This window comes from Cnephaeus nilssonii, assembly GCF_951640355.1.
Source record: "Cnephaeus nilssonii genome assembly, chromosome: 4".
Taxonomy (NCBI): Eukaryota; Metazoa; Chordata; class Mammalia; order Chiroptera; family Vespertilionidae; genus Cnephaeus; species Cnephaeus nilssonii.
In genome coordinates this window covers 49,856,468-49,881,934 of record NC_137075.1, presented here as the reverse complement: position 1 = coordinate 49,881,934, position 25,467 = coordinate 49,856,468, and positions in this window count along the sequence as shown.

The following is a 25,467-nucleotide window of genomic DNA, read 5'->3' as shown; positions in this document are numbered from 1 at the left end:
TGGGAGTGGAAACACACTCCAAGGCCTGCAGAACCTAAGGGTGTTGGCCTGGACACTGGCAGCATCTTCCACCCCAACCAGCCCTTGACTGATTGTTGTTGTGGGTAACAGCTCACTTGACAATTGCCTTAGAGTCTAAGGCTTAGACAATCACTACATGGTAAAGGTAAATGGACCTGTTTTGGTTCCAATAATGGGTTGTAAAAGGTGGAGAAAAAGCAATAAAGTAAAATCTTGCTCATATGTGTGAGGGGGGCCAATGAAAAAAGTCTAAGAGAGTGGAGGGGAAATGAAAGAAAAAGAAAAGTGATGGTAAAAAAGAAGTGGGATCTAAAGACTGACTGGGAGATGTATTAGGGGGCCAGGTGGTTTGGAGACTTCCAGGTTTGCGAGCAAAAAGGGGAATGGCCACAGACTATCCCATTGGCCATGTCAGTATTTGAAGTTTCTCTTAGGGAAATGTTTTGCTTGACTTTAAAAGAAAGTATAATATTGACTTAAGAATTTATAATGTATATATTTGGACCATTCATGAAAAGATTTGAATATCTTGCGTATTAAAATGCTAATAATTTTGTTAGGTTTACTGCAAACATAGACCCCTGGCATGATAAATAGCTGGAAAGCATGATGGAAAGAGAAGGCAAGGGAGAGGGGACCTGCTGGGATTGGCCACTCAATCTCCACATCACCCTCCTTCGATTGGAATAGGTCGGAAATCTAAGAGACAAACTCTAAGAAAGAAAAAACAAAACACATCTCTGAGGACCATAAACATCTGCCAGAACCTTCTCAAACTTGAGCCCTGATGAATTCACTTCCTCCAATGAGATTCACTTTTAGAAAACAAAAGTGAGAGACACGGATTGGCTTCTGGTTGTTGCCACTGGTTAGAAAGATTGTAGATTTTCGGCAGCAATTTCTGGAATTTATTCTCCAGCGTTCTGGCTGTCAAGACCCAGTGATGGAAGCAGCCCCTGATTGGGTTGACTGCCTGACACGTGGCTACATTTTTAGGTCCTTTATTGGTTTCCACGTGTCCAGGAGCTGCTGTGGAAGGGCTGCAGCTTCTGGCTCCAACCAGCGTGGCTTCACAGCAGCCTCTGTCCTGCATTTTTCCAGAAGTCATTCCAAAGCTCCGCCGAGAACCTGCTGCTTCTCCCTCTAATGAACAAATAAGCATCCAATTACCTGAAGTAAATACCGTCCTGCTTAAAGTACCTGGAGCGCTGTGCTGTTTTTTACACAAACATTGACTGACCTAGGAATGTTTACAAAAACCTTCTAAAAGAAATAAAATTAAAAAGCAGTGATTTCCTTCCTCTTTCCCTTTTCTGTGTTTTCTCTCTTCCTTTCCTGAACAATTCAATCCAAAAGCAGTATGTGGGTGGAGCAAGATAGACATCCATGGGGTAAAAGGACGACCAGCTGGGACGAGCAAGGCATCCAATGGGAGGGTGGTGGCAGCGGTAGTCAGAAGCCACAGTAGGGCAAGGAGTGCGTTCTTGCAGGGAGATGCCTGCCCAGGGGAATCAGAGCCTCAGCCAGGCGAGGAAGGCAGACTTAGGGAGATGTGTGGTAGAGGATAGTGGAGCCTGAGCAGGGTGAGGACAATGTCCTTCTGCATGTGTGGCTGGGATGGGAGGAGCCAGTGCAGAGTTGGGGAGCAGCTTTGGCAGTGGCCTGATGTGAGGTGGTTGGCGCATGAGAAAAGGAGGATGCCATCTGTGTGAGTGCAGGGGTGTGTGAAGGGCTATTAGCCTGAATGGGATAAAGAGGGAATCTATCAGTGGGGCACTGGAAATATTAGGCACTGTGTACATATATGATTGTCTAACTACTATGCTGTATACCTAAAACTAATACAATATAATATTGGAATGTAGACTGTAATTGAAAATTTTATTATTTTTTTAAGATAGCAGCAATAGGATAATAAATCCAGCAGCAACAGGATGTTGAGTGCATATATACAGAGGGATTGAGAAAATAAGTAAATATTTTAAAGATAGTGGGAGCAAGTCTTTTACTGTCAGAAAAAAGAGTTACAAATATGAAAACTAGAATGAACCCTATGGTATTAGATGGGAATTGGAGATATTGATGTGAAATCATAGTTTTTGATAGATTATAGATAGCTACATAGATAGATGGATAGATAGACAGATAAACAAATACAGATCTAAATGTATATGCAGCATGCATATATTCTCTAGCTCTATCCATGGAGTCTGGGAGCAGAGACACCCAATAGCAATAAACACATTAAATGGCAGATCTTGGCAACTAACTGCCATTCTCCACTCAAAAGGATCCATGAAGATGCCCCAGATATGGGGCAGAGAAAATACTAGTATCCTGGACCACTGCACTGTGCCGGAAAGTAAGGACACACCCGATGAATGATGGGCACATGTCAAATGGATGCAGAAACTAGCCTGAAGGGGCTTATTGAACAAATCAGGGAGTTTGAGCAACAAAATAAATAACCATTGTAATGGATTGTAAGTCACTGAATAGAACAGGCATCTATGTGTCCATGATCATATCAATTAGTAAATAAATAGACGGAAAGGTTGATGAGGAATGGAACATTTATCAAGTCTCACAGTACCTCCCTTTAAAATACTTGTTAAATACAAAGACAAAAAGGGTAATTTTACAGTGAAGAAGATGGAGACACCACCTTAATCAACTGATCAAAGTTACATCACCAGTGATGAGGCAGATTGAAGTCATGTGCCACCTAAGAGGTTGCAGTGAAAAGAACACAGCATCACTTAAGTGGCATTCCTGCCAAAGATGCGTAATTGGGATCTAATCATGATGAATCATCTGACAACCCCAAATTGAGGGATGGTCTACAAAATAACTTGTCTGTAATTAAAAAATGTCCAGGTTATGAAAGACTGAGAAAACCTTTCAAATTAAAGGACATTAAAGAGACATGATGAGTAAAGGAAACGTGTGGTTTCAGACTGTTAATTTTGCTATCAAGGACATTATTGTGACAGCAGGTGAGACTTGAATGGATCTGAGGATTAGATGGTACAAGCGCATCTCTGTTACTTTCAGTTTTGATGATTGCATCGAGTTACATGACAGAAGGTTCTTGTTTTAGGAATTGTACACCAAAGCATTCAGAAGTGATAGGGCAACATGTTAACAACTTCCTCTTCAATGGTTCAGAAAAAAACATTCTTGTACTGTTCTTGCAATATTTCTGAGCATTTGAGATTGTTTCACATGCTTACAACAAACAAACCCCACTATGTAGAGTATTATGATCTAGGCTCTCAAGAAGGAAAGGTGCCAGGAAGGCAGAGGGGCACAGAAGTAAAGAGAATTTCTTCATTGCTTGGGGAGTGGTCAGAAGCCAACGTGGAGGCTCTATTCAGAGTCCACTGACAATCTTGAAGTATGTGACCTGATGTAGGTGGGTGTCTGACACCTGGTGAGAATGGGCCCCCATCATTCCTATTCTCCTCGTTCTTTCTTTGCTGGTGACCTACACTGTGAAATTCTTTGTCTTGCTGTTTCCCCTCCCCCTCCTCCCTGTGGCACCTTGCTGATAACCAGGTTTGCTGCCAGAGTAACGAGGGACAGAAGTGCAACAAGGGCAGAGACTAGGCTGCAGGCAGGAAGGAAGACAAGAGGTGCCAGGCAGAGAGATGGGCCTTCCTTCTGGGAATGCCTCCTCCTGTGGAGCAAGCGGCCCTGCTGGGAGGGGCCCAGTCCCACTGTTTCACAGGTGAGGAGATGGAGGCCTCGCAGGCTGTGATGTGCCTGTGGTTACAGAGGCAATTCGTGATAGAGCCAGGAGCAAAGCCCAGGTTTTCTGTCTCTTGTTCAGTGTAAGTACCATAAGCTATGTCGGGACAAAGATAGTGGTGGCAGAACTGAAACAGTAAAAGTGGAAACATAGAAAAGGACATCTTATGGAAGGCAGAGATTTCAAGTCCAAAGCTTGTCAATTTGATCTGGAAAGGAATAGGGAAACACTAAAGAGGGATGATGCGCTTGAGGTGGATTATTTGCTATTGATTGAACACAGGATTTCTCAACAGTGATGCTATTGATATTTGGGGCTGGAGAATTCTGGGTTGTGGAGGCTGCTCTGTGCCCTGTAGGACATTTAGCAGCATCCCTGGCCTCTACCCAGTAGATGCCAGTAGCACCGCCCCAACCATGACTATCACCAATGTCTCCAACATGCCAAATGTCTGATGAGTAAAAAACTGCCTCTAGTTGAGAACCGCTGACTTGATGGATGAATCAGAACATGCATGTCCTGGAGAAAGGACACTGGCAGGAGGTTGCGAGGACTTTGATTCACAGAGACAGTGCAACCAGGGGTTCAGGTCCGGCTCTGGAGGAAGACTGCTGTCTTGAATCAAGACCAACCACTCATCAGGTGTAGCTTCTCTTGGCTTCTCTAAAGTGGGGGTGGTATTAGCTCCTATCTTTTTAAAAAAACCTCTCACTTGAGAATAGATTTTCATAGACTTTAGAGAGAGGGAACATGGGGAGAGAGAGAAACATTGATATGAGAGAGAACATCCATCATTTGCCTCCTGTATGCACCCTGACTGGGGATTGAACCTGCAACCTTTAGTTGGACAGGATGCTGCTGCAACTAACTGAGCCTCCCTAGCCAGGGCTAATACCTCTCTTTAAGAGTTTTCATGAAACAACTCATACATATCTACAAAACCCCAAAAGCAGGACATAGCAAATAGGTAAATGTTTAATGTGTGAAGAGAAAAGGAGGGAAAACTAGCAAGCCTTGGTTGAGCATGCCTCTCAGTGATGTCAGAGGGATGAGGCACTGGGTGCTGTGAGCAAGATCTAGACCATTCTAGATGGTCTATTGACTGTCATTTCTGCTTCAATAAGGATTTGGTGGCTGATGAATAAATTGGGCTTGTGGGCATTTTAGAGTTTCTACTGAAAAACTGAGACAGGTCAGCTTGTACTAAACTTCCTGTTATACTGAAATATGTAACCGAAAGGAAAGAAACCAAGTCCAATGCCTCATATTTGTTTCAAATATAAACATTGGTGTGGGTGTGCATACTTACGCAGAGGGAGGAAAAGATTCACAACAAATGCCTGAAGCTCTGGTAATTCAGAACCCTCTGCACCTCCCGAAACTCCAGCACCACAGGGTGCATGAGAGTGAGGAGTCTTGGAGCTTGTTTTATTAACTCCTTACTGGACTCATCACTGATTAGTGTGCAAATCCCAGGTGACTGTGCAATAATGTCGTTATAGCACTCGGGGCTCTGCTCATGGGTCTGCTGGAAATATGTTGTGGGAATGAAAAGTCCCCTGGTGATAACCACGGTGTGGCTGAGCTCCAGTGGCTTACTACACCCAATGGTGCGTGTGAAGACACCCCGCAGTGGGTATGTTCACGGGTTTACTTGGTTGCTGTTTGCTCTCCACATTTGCATTATTTCCTCTCCAGCGGTGTACACTTACTTACTTTCCCAACCTGCAGATTCCCAATTTTCCCACTGAGTGGCCTCTCCCCCTCTTGCAGCATTCTTTTAAATAATAATAGTAATAATCCTGTAGGTGTATCATACTGTATACTTTTCAATGCAGTTTCATATACATTAATCTGCTTGTACTATTATTTTTGCCTCAGAAATGGCTATTGGCTCTCTATAGAATTTCACATTTCATTCTAAAATTCTCTGATTTTCCCCCCAGTTTGCTCTTGCAACAATATTATATGTTGTTCAGTTCACAAGGTTCAGTCTTAATTAAACCAAGTTCAGGATACAAGCGGAAATGACTAGCAGTGAGAGGCACATTTACTAACCCTCTATGACACATCCGTTCTAAATTTAGACAATACCCCTAGAGTCTTCCAAATTGAATCACAACCTTATAATTAATACTTCCTGTCCCTCCTCCCTGTGTGAAATTGTCAGTCCCTGTGGCACTTCACAGTATTTCTTCTTTCAGATTGTATGTTGCCATGTGAACTGAGAATAGCAACACAGTACTTTTTATTTTTCCTGAAGAGACAACTAAAGAATAAGAACCAAGTGATAACTAAGTAATTGCATGTAAATATATTGACCCACTCCCAAACCCCTTAAGTTTTTTATTATTATTTTTTTAAAATATATTTCTTTATTGATTTCAGAGAGGAAGGGATAGGGAGAGATAGAAACATCACTGATGAGAGAGAATCATTGATTGGCTGTCTCCTGTACGCCCCCTATGGGGATCAAGCTCACAACCCAGACATGTGCCCTTGGCCAGAATCGAACCTGGGACCCTTCAGTCTGTAGGTCGACGCTCTATCCACTGAGCCAAACCAGGTAGGGCATCCCTTCAGTTTTAAAATATCTTATTTTTTGTGTGTGTGGATCTAAATTCTACTATAGCAATGTATGTGCATGTGAACACATGATCATGTGTGTAGAATGAAGTATTTTTAAAGCACCATTTCATTTTATTGGTGATCAATATGGAAAGGTAATGTTCATTTTATTTGACAGCAATATATCAATATGCATCTATATATATAAAAGCCCAGCGACTGGACCCGCAAAATGACCAGAATACCTGTGGCTATGATGTGCACTGCAGCAGCCAACCAGCCTGATCCAGTCCCCAATTGGCCCTCAACACCCTGATCAGGGGCGGGGCCAGTTGGTCAACCACCCACAGCCCCTCCTCCTGGCCAGCTCTGCCCCCAACCAGCCCCCAACACCCTGCTCAGGGGCAGGGCCAGCCGGCCAATCACCTGAGGCCCCTCCCCCACTCCAGCCCAGCCTGATGGGCCCCCATTGGGGCAAGCCAGCCAGACCTCACCTGTGCACGAATTCATGCACTGGGCCTCTAGTAATACCATATTCAAATTTAGTAAGAATTTGAAGCCTTTCCAAGTTTTCTCCAATCAGATTTAAAGAAACAGAAGAAGAAAACTCAATCCTAATAATAAAGAGTTAATATGCTAATTAGTCTGAACAGCAGAATGACAGTTGTCCAGATGACTTTCCTGATGAAGCTGAGGCTGTGAGGGCCGAGGCAGCAGCTGGGGTGGCTTCGAGAGCTGAGGCAGCCAGGGCTGCGAGGGCCTACCCTTGCATGAATTTCATGTATCAGGCCACTAGTTTCAAAATAACTGAGGTTCAATGTCAGGTGCCAAGAATTTCATATTCAGCTGGATGACAAATATCTAATGGATATGGGGGCAGAGGGAGGTGAGAGAAGAAAGAGAAAAAGACACCAACCATCTAGTCTAAAAATGAGCAATGCTGCTTGAGGCTGGTATGCATGTATTCATGTGTAGCTATAATAAAAGTGTGTTTTGTAGCTGACTTCAATGGATAATTAAGTGCTCAGATGCACCCATCTAAAATGGCCATTGAAGGTGTATTTGGTAATTGCCTTTAACAATAATGTTGCATAATATTAACCAAGAGAAGAAGTTGGCTAGCTGTGGGGTTTTTTCCTGTGAAAACCACATTTTCCAGGAGCTAACAACAGCTGAAAGTATGATGAATCTAGGGCTCTACCAGAAGCCAAAAGCTGACTCAATTCATTTGTAGTTCAATGATGTAATTCCTTGTCAATAGCAGGCAACATGAAGCCTTAGTTAAATGAACCACATACCCAAATATCATACTTGGAGAGGTTTATGATCATTTGGGATGAGAGGACCATCTCTTTGACTACTGTGTCTCCAACTCTTTATGCATCGAAGACCTATGCATATGTATCCTGGTCATTTGGTGTCAGAGACTATGGCTATGCTTTACAGAATTATGAACATCTGTAGCCCTCTTCATATTAGGTAGGTACACATCCCCTGCTGGTTAATGACTTCCAAAAAAGATTCTTAATGTCCCTGTAGACAAGCAGCATTGTCACCATTGGGAGGCTGTTGGAAATGCAGAGACTTGACTCCCACCCAAGCCTCCTGCATCAGAATGTGCATTTTAACAAGATTCTCTGGTGATTCAAATAAACTTTAATGTTTGAGAACCATTGCTTCACATGGTCTGTTACACCTTCCTTTGGGCTCTATCTTTTAAATCGGTATCACTGCAAAAGCCTATGAACTGATCTTCCTGTCACCATCGTATCCCACTTCATTAATGTCTTCATGCAGCTGCCAAGTGCATTTTGAAGGCACAACTCAGGTGGTACAGGAAGTGCACTTCCCATCTCCCAAAGTCTTTCTGTGGTTTTCCAAATTAAGTCCTGACTTACTTACCCCTTTCTGGTGCACTCCCTGACTACAATTCTAGATGCATTTCTTAACATTTCCATGAAATGTGGGAGTGGCTTAGGCAGGAATGGGGTGGCTACTGTAAATTGGAAGATCAGAGAAGTCTTCTGGAGGAGGTGATAGTTGAGCTGAGACTCAGTGACAAAAGCCCACTATGCTAATAGCATGCCTTCTTGTTTTTGCATAATCCATTTCCTGCACCTGGATGAGAACATGGCCACCTTGCTCTGCTCCCTGCCTCAGTTTTATATTTATTTCCCTGGACAGTCTTTTCTGAGCAGCCCTGGCTCACATCTCAGTTAGTTCTCTTGTTCTGGACTTACATGTCTCCTATATGAGAGGCTAAAATGGCTCCGTGTAGGCATGAGTGTCTGGAAGCAGACACTGATGCGAGTTTTGGGTACAAGGTATTTATTTAGGGGCAGCATTTGTGAGTGGAAGATGGAGGAAGAAAGATTGAGTAGAGGAAGACATCTAGCTGTGATGGAGATCTAAGAAATCTTAAGACAACCCAGTGGAAAGCTCTGGAGAAGGTATTACCCATCAGAGTGTCCAGCATTGGGCCATATAACTTTATAACTCTGCCTGACCCAATCAATGGATGTGGGTGCCCAGATGGTGTGACTTTGGGTAAGACAGACATTTGTAGTCGATAGCTGGGCAATGCCATTTCCTGATGAGGAATCTTGGTGGTGCGTATCTGCGTCTACCTTACACACTCATTATATTGAGTGTTGTTTTCTCTCTAAGTAAGTTTGAGCTCCTTGAAGGAAGCAAGACCATTTTTTAAAAATACAGAACGTAGCACAGAGCCTGGTACATAATAGGCATTCAATGCATGTTTCCTAAATGATTTACTTGCTTTGTGAGCACTGTCCCTTCTTATTGAGACCTATCCTATGTATGGCAGAGGAGAAATGCATATATACATATTAAGTGCTCTAAGCACCTGTGCTGCACTCTCTGACTATCTCCAGAGAATCCTTACACCGTTTCTTCCATCAGTTGACATGTGCTTGCCTTTTCTCTTTGTAGAGTATAGATATTCTTCCCAGTAATCAAGCCAAGAGAAGGCATACAGGGAACTTAGAGCTGAAATTGGTTGTCAGGCCATTGATAATTTTCTTTTATCATGTTAAATTACCAATAGTGAGAGGGTGATGTTAATGAAGCCGAGCAAGAATATGGATACGAACTTGACCTCCAAGTCAATACCAGCCTCTGGACAGGGCAGCCCTGTGTCAACGTGATAGCCTCTGTTTCTCCCACCTCACCACAACTCTCTGGGCCAGTGCTGAACACATGACCTAACATACGTTAATAGGTCCACCCTATGGATCTTGAATTAATGCCTAAGGGGACTGAGAGCAGTGCCTTTCAGGTCACATATTGGGAAGGATCACATTGTTTTCATTATTTTTCAAAGTGCCGTGCACCAATATTGTTGTAAAATACAATAAAAACAAATTACCAAAATATTAAATTGAAAAAATATATACAAACTATAAGACTCAAATTTTTATATTAGATCTAGCTGACATAAAATTACTTTTCAATAAATATAAACAGAACAAACATAGGCTATGGAAATAAAGAAAAGAATTACAAAATTATGCACATTGTTCATTGGAAGTATACATAAAGGCAATTAATATTGAGAGTCACTATTACACTTGTAACTTTTAGTTATCCCATAAACATAGCTAAACAAAATGTATGGTTTTAATAGTGATTCTCCATAGTGCATACCTGTTTTGAATGCACACTATGTATAATAATATTTAAAGTTTTTAATGAGTTTACTTCTTGCTTGTTAACTAATCTAATCTAGGTTGTATTGATTATGATACTACTTAAAGAAGATAATTTGTATTTAAACTGCCTCTGAGATTCTTTTAACAGCACCCAGAGAAGCCAAGGATACAGAAGTAGATTGGTGGGCGTGAAAAAAGATATTTTAAAGGAATTTCCACAAACTCAGGATATTAACTTCTATCCAAAATGGAATTGGTGATAATATATTTTCAAAATTAATCTTCAATTTCATTCAGTGGCCAGATCTAAAAACATAATTATAAAATTACAATTAAATTTTTAAAAATATTTGGTTAGTGAAATAAATTCTGAATTTTATACATGTTTGGGTTACAGTTGACAAAATAACCTTAAACATGTTGTAACATAGTCTTACTGCATATAATGTGGGTCTCATGCAACTCACCACCAGAATTTAGTAACAACCATAGTGGTCTCTATCTTATGCAAAAGGCTAAGTCCTCCCATCATGCACTTGGATGGTGGGGTGAGATCAAATTGCTATGAAAATTTCTAAACATTTGTTCTCAATTTCTGCACTTTTTCTTTTATAGAGTGGTAACAATCTTTTCACAAATTGGTCCGCAGACACAGTTGTAGGAGACCAGAGTTATATAATGGAGGAAATATGGACTGAAGTTATGTGAATTTGGGGGCCAAGCAACTTCTTATGCAAGCTGAAGGGTTGGGGAAGCAGAGAAGCTTCTCAATCTGAAAAGAGAAGAGCAGAGAAGAAGTCAAAGTCCATGGGGTCCATTTAAAGACAGAGAAGCAGCCTCTCCATTCTTGACCTTCACCTTCTAACTCCTGGGAGAGGCTGTTGTCAATGAAATTGCATAGTTGACATAACCTACCTTGTGGAGTTCTATTTTTATGCAACAAAAGGATCCCTGATTAAGATATAGATGAAATTAATACCGTTCCTCAAGAAATCAGGTTTAGGGTAAGTTTGTAAGCCACTTCCATCCACAGCTGGTTGCCCAAGTCCAGCTACAAGTGATCCAGATGTGGACTGTCTCCAGAAGACAAGGGTCAAAGTACTGTCAGCTGGAAATGTACTTGGGTCTGTTTCTTTTTATAACACTACTAGGTGATTGTGCTGCCTAAGCCTCAGGGTTCACTTGCATATGGGAATGTACTGATTCATTCTGAGTGTTTTGGAGAGAGAAACAAGAAACTGTAAGTTTGAAGGGTAACAAGAGAGTAGAAGGTCAATGGTCTTCTTCAAACCATGTTCCAAGGCATATGGGTGCTTGCTGTGTATTGTATAAGAGAGGAATTTCCATGCCAGTAACTCTGGCCAAGCCTGATGTCATTGACTAATAAGCATGACCAATGGCTGCTGTTGCTGCAAATAAAATAAAAAAAAGTTGATGAAAATGTGACTGCTGGTATCAGCTGGGATTTTCCCAGCAGAAGTCCAGATGATTCCACCTGGAATCACCTAGCTCAGGGAATTTGGGCTATTCTTTGGCATAGCTACCCTACTTCTACAAGCAGTTTTTATAGACTTTTTGTTGTGGCTATTTTTGTTCACTGATATAATTCTATTCACCTTGGCTTCACATATGTGGGAGTTTGGGGTTGCTGATGAGCATTTAAGATGATGTTTATATATTCTGGTTTTGCACAAAAGTATCTAGGGATTTAAAACATGGGGATTTCATTATGCCTCTCTTAATTACTAGGTATTTATTGACTAGATTAATTAACACATTATATATTCTCAGGCACAAATATCTCCATTGTCAATGATTTAGTAATTTCATGGGAGACATTGGAGTCATTTATTATGGTACATCATTACCCTTCTGGAACACAAAAATGATTCTAAACTATTATCCCTAAGAAAACAGGCTACATTAGAGCATATACATTAAAAGAATTAGAGGAAAATCATGAATAGTTTATTTCTCTGTAACTCCGAAACTCTCAGCAGCATGTATGGAGGGCAATGATATGGGCTAACTCAAAGCCCTCACTTCTGACAGTAATGGAACATGTCAATATACTGCACGTTAGGGGGTGAAAAAAACACACCCAGAAACCATTAGGACCATAATTATGAGCATCAGCAAAAGAAGTGCAGCTGAATTTAAACAACAGATTTCAACTCAGACCCTGGTTTAATTATACGTCAAGTAGAATCTCCACATCTCATAAAATTCTCAAATTTTTCACTTGGAGCTTGGGAGCCGGTATCATTTCCAACCTATTGACTGACAGATACCCACCCCAGGCTGACTATTGTTCATTAAAAACAATATGTGTGTTTTTCTTTATGTCATCACTTTATTGAACCCCAAATGTTCATGGCTAGCTCTGAGGCTAGAAGGTTAAATTACTGATATTGCAGAAGTTATTTAACTTTCCTGAAAGTTATTCTTCATGACCTCCGGTTTGACTCTTTGGGGAAACCTCAGGCATGGGCATTTTAGCACACTCTACTTTTGAGAAGCAGGCTGCTAAAACTTGCTCACAAAGCATCACACTCAGATTGCTTCCAGCCACCCCCCCAACTTCAGTTGTTGCCAATAGGCAGGTTTTGTTGTTGTTTTTAAATTTTTCATTGATTTTTAGAGACAGTGGGAGAGAGAGAGAGAAACATCGATGTGAGCGTGAAATATCCATCAGTTGCTTTCTTCACACCCCCTACCCGGGATTGAGCCTGCAACTGGGCATGTGCCCTGACCCAGAATCAAACAGTCAACCTTTTGGTGCACAGGACACAACCATCCAACTGAACCACACAGGCCAGAGCACCAATAGGAGAGTTTCAGTGTTTCAGTTCAGAACACTGTCAGGAAGCTGCAGTTTCTTTTCATTTTGACACTGAGATGTTATTGGATGCGCTCAGCATCGCCTGCCTTTGTCGTGTGGAGTGTGAGCTTTACCTACATTGGCATGATCCATGTAGGCAAACTGTCTAAGCAACTGGGGGAATTAAAAACATACATTTACAGCCCTAGCTGGTTTGGCTCAGTGGAGAGAGCATCTGAAGTGTCCCGGGATCAATTCCGGTCATTGGCACATGCCAGGGTTTCAGGCTGGATCCCCAGTAGGAGGCGTGCAGGAGGCAGTAGATCAATGATTCCCTCTGATCATTGATGTTTCTATCTCTCTCTCCCTCTCCCTTGCTCTCTGAAATCAATAAAATATATTTAAATGTATATATAGTTATATGCCTCAGATGTGCCTTACCAAGGGTTCCCACTCTCCTGATTCCATCCTAGGTCAGTCAGGGCCTTGAATCTTTGCCCCTCTGCCTCTTCCTTTGTTTAGATTTATGTTGAAGTATTGGCATGATGACACAGCATCCAAGGAAAAGATCATTTCTGCTTAAAGATGTACTAAGCATTTTTTAAACCTTATTATGTAAATGTATTACCTAATACACTGATTCTTCTCTTGTTCAACAGAGCCCTTAGACATTAGACAGCCCACTACAAACTCAGAATATTAACAAGAATTATTTTCTCTAGCCACCTATTAACAAGGATTTTAGAGTTCCTACTATGTGCCTGATGTAAGGCCCTTTTGAAGATTCAGGTCCAAAGCAAATTACATTTGTTTCCCATTGTACCCTTCCAATTCTTCCAAATATTTTTATATAAGCAGTATTAGGGTAAAATTAACTTCTAGCTTGAAGTGTAGAAAGAGTAGCATGAAGACAGCCTACAGACTGCAAAGCAAATGTGAAAATGGGGGAGGATTGAGTCACATTCCCCAACATGTGCTTTTGCTTTGGGTTTTATGGGAGGACAAAGAAGGTTCCAAGATAAAACTCAAGAGTATTTGTCATCAGCTGTGGAGCCACCACCTCCTCTCTTACCTGCAGCCTTTCTACGTCACTGCCAGGCACTCAGCAGGGCTCCCTCAAGGAAGGTGAGCATGTAATGTGTGTAGAATCTCAGGTTGCCCTTGAAGGCAAGTGCAGTTCTTAGTGGAGAAGAATGGACATGTCATTCTTGCTCAGGAGCCACCATAGCACACAGGGCTCAGAGGGTCACAAGGGTCTGCCTGGGAGCTAGAGGTCAGGTGGGCACAGGTGACAGGAGAGCCTGGACTGACTGTGCTGCCTCCATCTTTTTCTTCTGGGTCCCCATTTTCTCACCGCTGAACCACTGAGTCCCCCTTTGTGGTTTCCCTCTTGGTCCTGTTTTTGACAATCCAGATGGAGACTGAAGGTATGTCCACAGGCATCCCCTCATTCTGCCCCAGGAGTTGCACATCTAGATTTACATCACCCCTGCAGACCAGGCCCAGCCACACTGGCAGGATTCCTGACATTGCTCTTCATCCACTAATCAGATCCAGACCGACTGGCGCCTCTGCAGCGAGGCCTGCAATCAGATTTCTCCAAGTTCCAGCCTACCTCCTGCCCAGCAGCTTGACCCCTGTAGCCTGGAGTCCTACTATTTCCAGTCCCTCAGAGCTTTATGGTTCTGCCTTGCTCTCGATGACCTTTCCTCTCCTGTGGGATGAGATGATTTACCCCTGACCCAAACTCCGTGGCTGGGTCCTACGCCTCAGAGAAAGCTTTGCAGGATGGTTATCTGTCTCCCTAGTACTCTGCTTTCTGGATTTAGTTTGGGCCTATGTTCCTGGCTGGCCTGATTGGGAGCCACAGTTCGAAGCTAACTGTCATTGGGATTATGACTGAGCTAGACGCTGCTTTACACAGTTCAGAAGAGCTTGGCACTGCTCTTTACCTGTTCTTCCTGGTCCAGGAGTCAGCCTTTGCAGCCCCATTCTTTCTGCCCCGGTGGTTGTTATCTTGCTTCTTACATAACCATCATGCATTGTATTTAAGTATAATTTAGCCAAATATCAAGACATGCTGTGTGCCTAGGAACAATACTGGTGGACAATCTCAACTGATAACCTGTGACGTTATCTGATTTTTTATGTAACAACAATTAAAATAGTTTAATACACTACTTTGGATATATACTCATTTGGTCTTCACAATAACTGTATGTTGAGAACTATTGTAATTTCCATTTTATAAGGACAAAAACCAGGTCACAGAGAGGGTAATTGACTTGCTCAAGGTCACACAGCCAGTGAAACCCAAGCCTTGTGAACGCGCCAGCATTCTGACCCCAAGTTCACATTCATCACCATCAGGCTGTGCTGCCTCTCTGAAGCAGGAGGTCACTTTAGGTTCACAATATAATCGATGGTCAACTTTGGGCATTTTGAAGAACTGTTTACATGAAATATATTGGTTAAAATTACTGCTAACTGAAGCTAATTTAGGCTTGCACTCTGCCAACACACACACACACACACACACACACACACACACACACACACACAATTTGACACAGACAAGTACTTATCTCTCAGTGCATAAAGAATTTTGGAGTAAAAAGCAAATACTATACAATATAAAAAGGGATTATCAAAGTGCCTGGTATTTGTAAACATTTGATCACATATTTATTATTCTCACTATTACTACTACATCATTTGTCAGTATTATGAATTAATATGGTCTCCCTATCAGACCATCATGGATGCCATTGCTTACTATAGAAATAGGTGGCAGAAATGTAAAATGCTGCTTCTCAGGGTGCTCCCTTACCTTCGGATACCTCCCTGAAGGGTTTTATGTGACAAGTTCCCTATATGTAACATGGATGCTAAAATTTTGTTTTTCTTAACATCACAATAATGTTGGGAGGTAAAATAAAATAATTTACCAATTAAAGCCCTTGAAATGCTATTTTAATAAAATACTGGGAGTGTTCCTTAAAAATCAGATTATATTTCATACTATTACCTCCAGGCTCTCCCTAGTAATATGCCATATTGAAGTAGCTTTGATTAACAAGATGCAGTGTGTCCAATAAAGGTCATACATTCATTTTCAAGCTCATAAGAATGGGACCCCCTCACCCTCTCACCTCCCTATCTGCCCAGAGCCAGCTCCATGTGTGTGGCTTATGCAACCACACGGGGTCTCACACTCAGGAGGTCTGTGTGTGCACTGCTGGCACTGGTATGAAATTTGTAATTACTTATGAACAAGGGACCCTGCATTTTAGTTTGCACTAATACCACATATTATATAGCCCCCATCTTCCTCACACTGTAGAGATGGTTCACGTGGGGAGAAGCGGCTTGGCCCTGGGGTCTACTCACTCCCACAGGGGCTTAAGCTAACCTCAGAACAAAGGAGACTTAATGGCAAACTTCCAATAAGAATTAGCTTCTTTATTATTACAGCATTAAACACCTGTATTCAGGCATGTGACGTAGTGAAAAACTAAGTGAGGTTTATTTGGGAGAGGGGGATGTGATCAGTGTCAGAAACACCTGCCTCAGTCAGGGAGAAGAGAGTTACACCAAAAACACCTCCATTTCTGGGATGTGGGGAGCTAAGCATCCTCCGGTTCAGCCGCCCATTCTGGAGCCTGTGAGATGAGAGCTGACGGCCAGGAGGGCGGCATTCTCCACGTCCCTTGTCCTGGCAGGGGCTGCTTACAACCCTCCAGCAGACTTCCACCTCATGTGGAGCTGCTCTCTGTCATTGCCAGTCAGTTTTTAAAACAGTTTTATTGCTGCAGGTTGATGGTTTCCATTTGGGTGCTATACCATTCACATAGTATAAAATTCATCCTTTTAAAGTGACCAGTTCAGCTCTAGCCAGTTTGGCTCAGTGGACAGAGCATCAACCTGCAGCCTGAAAGGTCCTGGGTTCGATTCTGGTCAAGGGCACATGCCCGGGTTGCAGGCTTGGTCCCCAGTGAGGGGCATGCAAGAGGCAGCCAATCAATGGTTCTCTCTAATTATTGATGTTTCTATCTCTCTATTCCTCTCCCTTCCTTTATAAAATCAATAATAAATATATATATTTTAAAAATAAATAAAATAACGAATACAGTTCAGTGTTTTGTAGTAATTCATTGAATTGTGTAATCATCACCATAGTCAAATTTTGAACACCCCTGAAAGAAATCTTGTACCCATTGGCAGTCACTGTCCAATACTCCTCCCTCCCCGCCAGCCCCTGACACCGGCTAATCTACTTTGTATCTCTATGGATTTGCCTATTCTAGATATTTTACATAAATAGAATTATACAATATGTGTCCTTTAGTCTCTGGCTTACTTTACTTAGCATAATGTTTTTTGAGGTTCATCCATGCCATAGCTTATGTCAGTAATTTCTATTCATTTTTATGGCTAAATAACATTCCATTGTATGGATACACCACATTTAATTTATCCATTCATCAATTGATGGACATTTGCGTGGTTTCCATTTGGGTGCTGTTATGAATAATGCCAGTATGAACATAGATGCACAAGGTTTTTGTGTGGATCGATGTTTTCATTTTTCTTGGGTGTAAACCTAGGAGTGGAATTTCTGAGTCATAAGGTAAAGCCAATCATTTTTCTCTGTGTCTTAAAAAAAAAAAAGGACGCTACAATCAGAATCATTTAAACCAAACTAGACATTGAATATGAAAAGCCATAAGGGTCCACATTAGATAGTAGTGAAATATTTTATATTTAGATTAAAAACCCGGAGTCAGATGTGCTGGAAGGGCCATGGCATAAATGGCTTTATCATTAAATAAACAAAGCCCGGAAAAGGCACCATCCCTCTGCCCTCCAGCACAATTAGAATAGATAAGTCAGGATTTTTTGCTCTACCTCTGCAAAAAATTGTATTTGGCATCTGTTCAAAATTACTCTCTCCTGAGGCACTTTGGGAGGTCTGACCTAGGAGATATTTGTAGAAAAAATAGGCAAAAAATTAACCATGCCCTTGTGTGGGTGTGCCTAGGTCAGGTTTGGGGGGAGCTTTGGGAGGTGCTATAGTCTAAATGTGCCCCCACCAATTCATATGTTGAAACCTAACCCCCAAGGTGATGTATTAGGGGGTGGGGTCTTGGAAGGTGGTTAGGTCTTGAAGCAGGACCCTCAGGAATGGGATTAGAGCTCCCTTTCCCTTTTCCTTATGTGAGGACACAAGGAGAAGTCTGCCACCCAGAAGAGGGCCTCACCCAACCATGCTGCAGCCTCATCTCACACTTCCAGCCTCCAGAGCTGTGAGAAATAAAATTCTGTTGTCCATAAGCCACCCAGTCTGTGGTATTTTGTTATGGTAGCCTGAACAGGCTAAGAAGAAAGGGGGGTCAATTTAAAGAAAGAAGTTATAAAAAATAACATGAGAACTGCTGAGGGAGAGTTGGCAGACTTTGGCGTGCACATGCATTACCCGAGTGTCTTGGTAAAATTCAGACTCTGATTCAGTAGGCCTACGGAAGAGGCTTGGATGCTGCATTTCTAACACATTCCCAAGCGGTGTCGATGCTGTGTGTCCATGGACTTGCACGTTAAGTAACAAGGTTCCATGGGACCCCATGGCAGCAGGAGGGGTGGCTAGGTGGCATGGCTTCCTAGACCCTGAGCAGTTCATGGACCCCAATTTTCTGTCACAAATTTGACTCCTGTGTGGCTTTCTAGGTGAAATCAAGCTTTTTAGGGTCAAATATCCCACACTTAATAAACTGAGGGAACAGAAGGGAAGACATGAGCACCATAAGCCCAGATCTCTTCTTGTAGAATCAGCAAATCTCATCTGGTCTTTCCATTCAATTAAGCTCCTAGTTGACAAGCTAGTTGAAAGCTGGGCAGATTCATGGTACAGTGGAAGGCCAGAGTCAGACCAGAAATCAAGAATAATTGAAAAGAAAGTTCAAAAGTGTAGTGTATTCTCCTGAAGAACATAAAAAGGCTATCTAATTTAAAAGCTACAGGAAAAGAAAATTAAAATGCTACTTTCCCAACGGCCCTCTCAGTTTCCCAGACATAACACAATGGGCTTTATTCTCTAATTTCTTACAACTCCCCTTGCTCTCCATCTTGCCTATGGAGACTGTTTCCCTTCCCTTCCCTTCCCTTCCCTTCCCTTCCCTTCCCTTCCCTTCCCTTCCCTTCCCTTCCCTCCCCTCCCCTCCCCTCCCCTCCCCTTCTCTCCCCTCCCCTCCTCTTCCCTCCCCTCCCCTCCCCTTCCCTCCCCTCCCTTCCCCTCCCCTCCTCTTCCCTCCCCTCCCCTCCCCTCCCCTTCTCTCCCCTCCCCTCCTCTTCCCTCCCCTCCCCTCCCCTTCCCTCCCCTCCCTTCCCCTCCCCTCCCCTCCCCTCCCCTCCCCTCCCTTCCCTTCCCTTCCCTTCCCTTCCCTTCCCTCCCCTCCCCTACCCTCCCCTCCCCTCCCCTCTCCTCCCCTCTCCTCCCCTCCCTTTCCCTCCCCTCCCTTCCCCTCCCCTTCCCTTTGGGAGGTGCTATAGTCTAAATGTGCCCCCACCAATTCATATGTTGAAACCTTGTCCTGGCAGGGGCTGCTTACAACCCTCCAGCAGACTCCCCTTCCCTTCCCTTCCCTTCCCTTCCCTTCCCTTCCCTTCCCTTCCCTTCCCTTCCCTTCCCTTCCCTTCCCTTCCCTTCCCTTCCCTTCCCTTCCCTTCCCTCCCCTCCCCTTCCCTCCCCTCCCCTTCCCTTCCCTTCCCTTCCCTTCCCTTCCCTTCCCTTCCCTTCCCTTCCCTCCCCTCCCCTCCCCTCCCCTTCCCTCCCCTCCCCTTCCCTTCCCTTCCCTTCCCTTCCCTTCCCTTCCCTTCCCTTCCCTTCCCTTCCCTCCCCTCCCCTCCCCTCCCCTCCCCTCCCCTTCCCTTCCCTTCCCTTCCCTTCCCTTCCCTTCCCTTCCCTTCCCTTCCCTTCCCTTCCCTTCCCTTCCCTTCCCTCTGGGTCAGGTACCAGTGGGGTAGACACTGCTTCTCAGACTTTAAAGTACACATGGATTGCCTGGGGTCTTGTTAAAGCAGATTCTGACCCAGGACATCAGAGTGGCCCAAGACTCTGCATTTCTCACAAGCATCTGGCAGAGGCAGGTGCATGCCACACTCTGAGGAGCAAGAGTTTAGATTACCTTAGCCTCTCTGCCTCTTTAATTTCTTCCCATTTCTCCTTCTTCAAATTGGGAGGCAATAAATGCTCATGGTTGAGACAAAATGATCCTTCCTGATTCTTGTAATTGTAATGGCAATGAAGGCTACTTTTCTAAGGTTGGTAATAATATGTGGAAGACACACTGTAGATGCTAAAAACAATAAATTTTATTCCACCTTCCCAGATTCCTTTTGGAGTTCTAGGAAGGCAGTTTTTGTAAGTACAAGGGTAAATAAGCATTAATGGTTGACGTGCATTGTTTGTTACAACAGAAGCATGAACTATATAGTTAATCTCTGTGAAAAAGTGTAATAGAACTGACTTAGAAACTGCATGGATTGGGGGTGACAGGTAAAACTTTCAGAGAAATGTAAAGAGCCTTACCAACCTTAACATTTGATAGGATCAAAGACTAAAGAATGAAAGTCAGATCTTACCCATAAAACTTCTAGCCCTGGGTTCTTTAAGTATCTGAATGTTTCTGATTCCCAATGGACTTGTCTCTCTTTGCGGTGTGAAGACAGATGACAAATGGGAGACTGGCTCAGTAGCAGGGTGTCTACAGGCCTGAAGAACTTAATTCCCAGTGAAGGAGACATTCTGTCCCCTGCTTTATGCTTCCTCAAGGCAGAAAATTATGAGGTCTTAGTGACACCCAATCCTGAGTCTAATTTTATCAGGGACACTGGGGATCAAGATTCTTATATTATCTAATAGAGCACAAAAAGTCAAGCTAGCATAATTTCCAAACAAAGAGGGACTTTTAACAGGAAAGTTGCAGACATTACACATTCTCATTCCTCATTGCACTCTGCTGTCCATCTTCTGGGAAAGAGGCACACAGATCATGGCGTAACTCGCTTAGAACAATAGACAATTGTCACATTCTATTTATTCCGTCTGTTCTGATGGGAAGGAAAATGGTTACATGGTGAAGTCAGAGGGTCTCAGGCACAGACGGGGATTTTCCTGAGGGTCTCCCACAAGGACTGATGTATATTTGGAAGCATGATGTAAAGAAGAAAACTTTCTGGGTTATCAACATCTCAGTCCCATCACTGCTTCTTGGATCTAAAAAAATGTTTTCCAGTGGTGAGCTGGGCACAGAGCTTCAGTATTAACATAGATGATGAGGAAGAAGAGAAGAGAGGGATCTTTGCATTAAATCAGAGTGAGACGATATAACCTGCTGTATCATGTTGAATCTCTACCTGATTAGTCCTATTCACTATGAAGCTATTTCAGAGAGGAAGGGAGGGGGAGAGAGAGATAAAAAACATCAGTGATGAGAGAGAATCATTGATTGGCTGCCTCTTGCACACCCCACACTGGGGATCAAGCCTGCAACCTGAGCATGTGCCCCGACCAGGAATCGAACAGTGACCTCCTAGTTCATAGGTTGACACTCAATCACTGAGCCAAGCCGGCTGGGCTACTTTTTATTATTTTTGAAAATTCACATACTTTGGTCTATCGCTTAGATAACCTTCATTGGATCATCCTAAGAAGTAGCCCAGATTGGGAACCAGGACTCCTGACTGTTCAATTTAGTGCTCATGTGCTCTTGGGTACTTAGTTCAAACTTTCTAGACCTTTATCCATAAGAGAGAGATTAGTCTCTATTGGTGTCCACAAATGTGTATTATGTGGAATAAGTGTTAGGCAAAAATAGGATTCATTGATCAAATGTATATGGATGATTCTGAGTTAGGGCTAGTCTTCTTTGTTCTTAGAGTCCTTACTATGGGAATACACACACATTTGGAAACTCTGAAAAGAGCCTAGAATATGCTATTTTCTGAAAAATATTAAACCATAGGACTCCTCTCCTCTGATCCTCCTCTCTCTTTAGTAGCATCTCTTGGGACTTATATGAGAACGAACACATTTTAGGATATGGTAGTCTACATAATGTCTAAATTTTAACTATCATTATTTTGCAAGGATATTGGATTGTACTTCTCAAGTTGCCAACCTGGAGACCCTTTTCAGAAACTTTCCACAAACATTAAAAAATTCCATTCCTCTCAGCTTTTTCACTGACATAATGTGAATTTGATGTCGATCATAAAAGCATGAATGATTCAATACCTTTATGTACTGCATCTGAAACAAATTATTTTGGCTCTCGGGACTGCTCTATTAATTCGTTCATCAGGAAAATGTTTATGTGACTTAAACATTAGTTCCAAATATACTTGATCCAATGTTTTAGGCTGTTTTAAGAACAAATCAGATTGATTTTATGCTAAGTCGATTGCTCAAAAACTTCTTTTAAAAATGGTTCAGGACAAAAAGGATAGACTTAATCCTGGCCGGTTCAAGGAACATGTACAGAGTATGCTGTCATTCCTTATAAACCACCAGCTTGGTGGATTACGGAGGTGTAGAAGGTCCACCAAGGGTAATTTCTAGTGAAATAAATTATGAAAGAACTTGGTATTTGTCCTCAGAGGGTATCTCATTGTCTATGCAGGAAGAAGGCCTAGTCACAAACAGGCTATTACAGTAATCCAAGCAGTGATGACTAACCATCTATTCATTTTAATTTCTTGGGTAATTGGTTCCATCTATTAGCAGTCAGTCACATATTTAAAAGACTTTTCTCCATAAAAATCTTTCCTCTTGGGTGTGATGGTCAGCTAAGCCAGTAAGCAGAGTGGATTTTGCCAGCAACTTATATCAGTGATTTTAGACACTCCAGGGATTGGCCATAAATACTTCCCCAAACAAGATCTACTGAGTGACTTCTATTTCCTGACAAAAATAATCCCAGAATGGTGTGCATTTTGCAATTAGTTGGGTTTTTTTTTTTTATTGTACAGCACAGCTTTATATCATTTACTTTGCTATATTCACGATATCCTCGGAACATTGCAGATATCAGTTTAATATGCCGTTTCAGAAGGACCCGAGCAGCGGAGTCTATTTTACAGTTTGCAATAAAAGAGGTCCTTTCTGAGATGAGAGCACGACACTGATTTTTATGTGCCTTTCACGTTTCAAACTGGGATTTAGTTAGACTACAAAACATTTACATTTTTCACAACCAACAAGTTCATGTTTTGACAGATTGAATGTCAAGAGACTCCCAACTCTTTTTCGATTTTCAAAAATGGTCCCAACGCCTACTTTTCTCTTACCACCACCGCCACCACTGCCATCTACTAATCTACATTTTGGGAAAGCAATCCAACATGATCCATTTACTAGCTGAGGCTACAATGTGCTATCATGTTATCATGGAGAAGAATGATTCAATTCACATGATTCCTTAAGGGATAACAAAAATCTGTCTTAAACATACAAAAAGCACTGTTTTGGAGTTCTCTGTTGCTGAAATTAATACCACACTCATTTGAAATATGTGTGATTTCTTGCAAAACTCACTTTACAGATTCGAAGACCTATTACTTGAGACCACCCTCTACAATGATAAAACATTGTCCAAGGGAGAGATAAAGAATGGATTTATTGTCTACATGATCAGAGCAAGTGATTAAAAGACTTTGTCATTCTTGAAGGTTAAACTTTCATTTCAATGAATTTAACAGGTGATAAGATTTTTATTTTATTTTAAATTTTTAACAAATTAATTATTAAAGATTTCAGACTCAGAAAATAATACAATAGTATCTATGTTTGAATTATCAAGAATAAACTTATAGTAATGATTTTTCTATGTTTCTTCAGATGTGCCTTTTTCAAAGAAATACTATGTTGTAGATACACTTGAGTGTCCTCCCACTGCTCTCCCCCTTCCCTCTACAACGGTAACCTCTATCTTGAAGTTCATTTGTATCACAGCAATGTATGTGTATGTCCTCAAACAATACTTATTTTTGTTTTCTTACTTATCTAAATTTTATACTAATCTACATCTTTTTTATTTCTTTTTTTTTTTTAGTTTAGTTTAAATTTAAATAGAGAAGAAGGGAAAGAGAGAGAAACCTTAATGTGAGAAAGAAACATCAATCAGCTGCCTCTTGCATGCACCTGACTGGGGATGGAGTCCACAACCTGGGCATGTGCCCTGATCAGGCATCGATTAGGTGACCTTTTGGCACATGGGACAATGCTCAACCTACTGAGCCACGCTGGCCAGGGCTCTACCTTTTATAAAACAACTTTGAGATAAACATTCCTATAAGATACAATTCATTTATTTGGTGTGTACAATTTAATGGTTTTTAGTATATTCACAGATATTTGCAACCATAACCAGTCAATTGTATAACATTTAATCACTTCAGAAAGAAACACTGTACCCTTTAGCTATCACTCCCTATTCTTCCATCAATCCTCCACTGCCCCCACTCATAAGGAACCACTAATCTAGTTTCTATCTATATATATTTCTATTTTGAACATTTCATATCAATAGTAGTCTTTTGAGACTGGCTACTTTCACTTAGCATAATGTTTCTAAGGTTTATCCATGTTACAATAGTTCACTATGTGGATATACCAAATTTGTTTATCCAGTCACCAGTTGATGGATATGTGGGTTGTTTTCACCTTTTGGCTATTATGAACAATCCTATATAATAAAAGGCTAATATGCAAATCAACTGAAAGGTGGAACAACCAGTTGCTATGACATGCACTGACCACCAGGGGGCAGACGCTCAACGCAGGAGCTGCCCCCTGGTGATCAGTGTACTCCCACAGGGGGAGCACTGCTCAGCCAGAAGACGGGCTCATGGCTGGTGAGCACAGGGGCGGTGATCCGGCAGTTCTAAGGATCCCTTGGGGGATGTCCAACTGCCGGTGGGGAGCAGGCCTAAACCAGCAGTCAGACATCCCCCATGGGTCCCGGACTGTGAGAGGGCACAAGTCGGGCTGAGGTACCTCCCCCCGCTGAGTGCACGAATTTTGTGTACCGGGCCTCTAGTCTCTCTCTCTCTATATAGAAGCCTAAGTGACCAGAACGACCAGTCACTATGATGGGCACTGACTACCAGGGGGCAGATGTTCTACACAGGAGCTGCCCCCTGGTGGTCAGTGCATTCCCACAGCCAACCTCCCCGGGCTGGCCAACCTCCCGCAGTCTCTCCACCCAGCCGGGAGGCCCTGATTCCCTGATTGGGGCCGGCCCCTGGGCTGGGCTGGGGAATTGGGGATGGGTGGCTGCGGATGTGGCCCCTTTCCGGGGGGAGGGGGGGTGAGGACAGGCTTTTTCCTTGGGCCAGCGACCAACTTCCTGTGCCCTGCCCTTCCCCCCAGCTGGCTCTCTCCTTGGCCCCCTGCCCGCCTGCCATGGTGGTGGCGCAGTGGTGAGAGAAGGAAGAGCGGGGGTGGTGTGGAACCACATGATGGTGGGGCGCCGATGATGGCAGCATCAGCATCCGGTGTCTGTTCCTTTTGTGCCTGGCCTGGCAACTGTCACCTCTTCTTTGCCCGGCCCTGATCGGCCTGGCCCCTATCAGCCCTG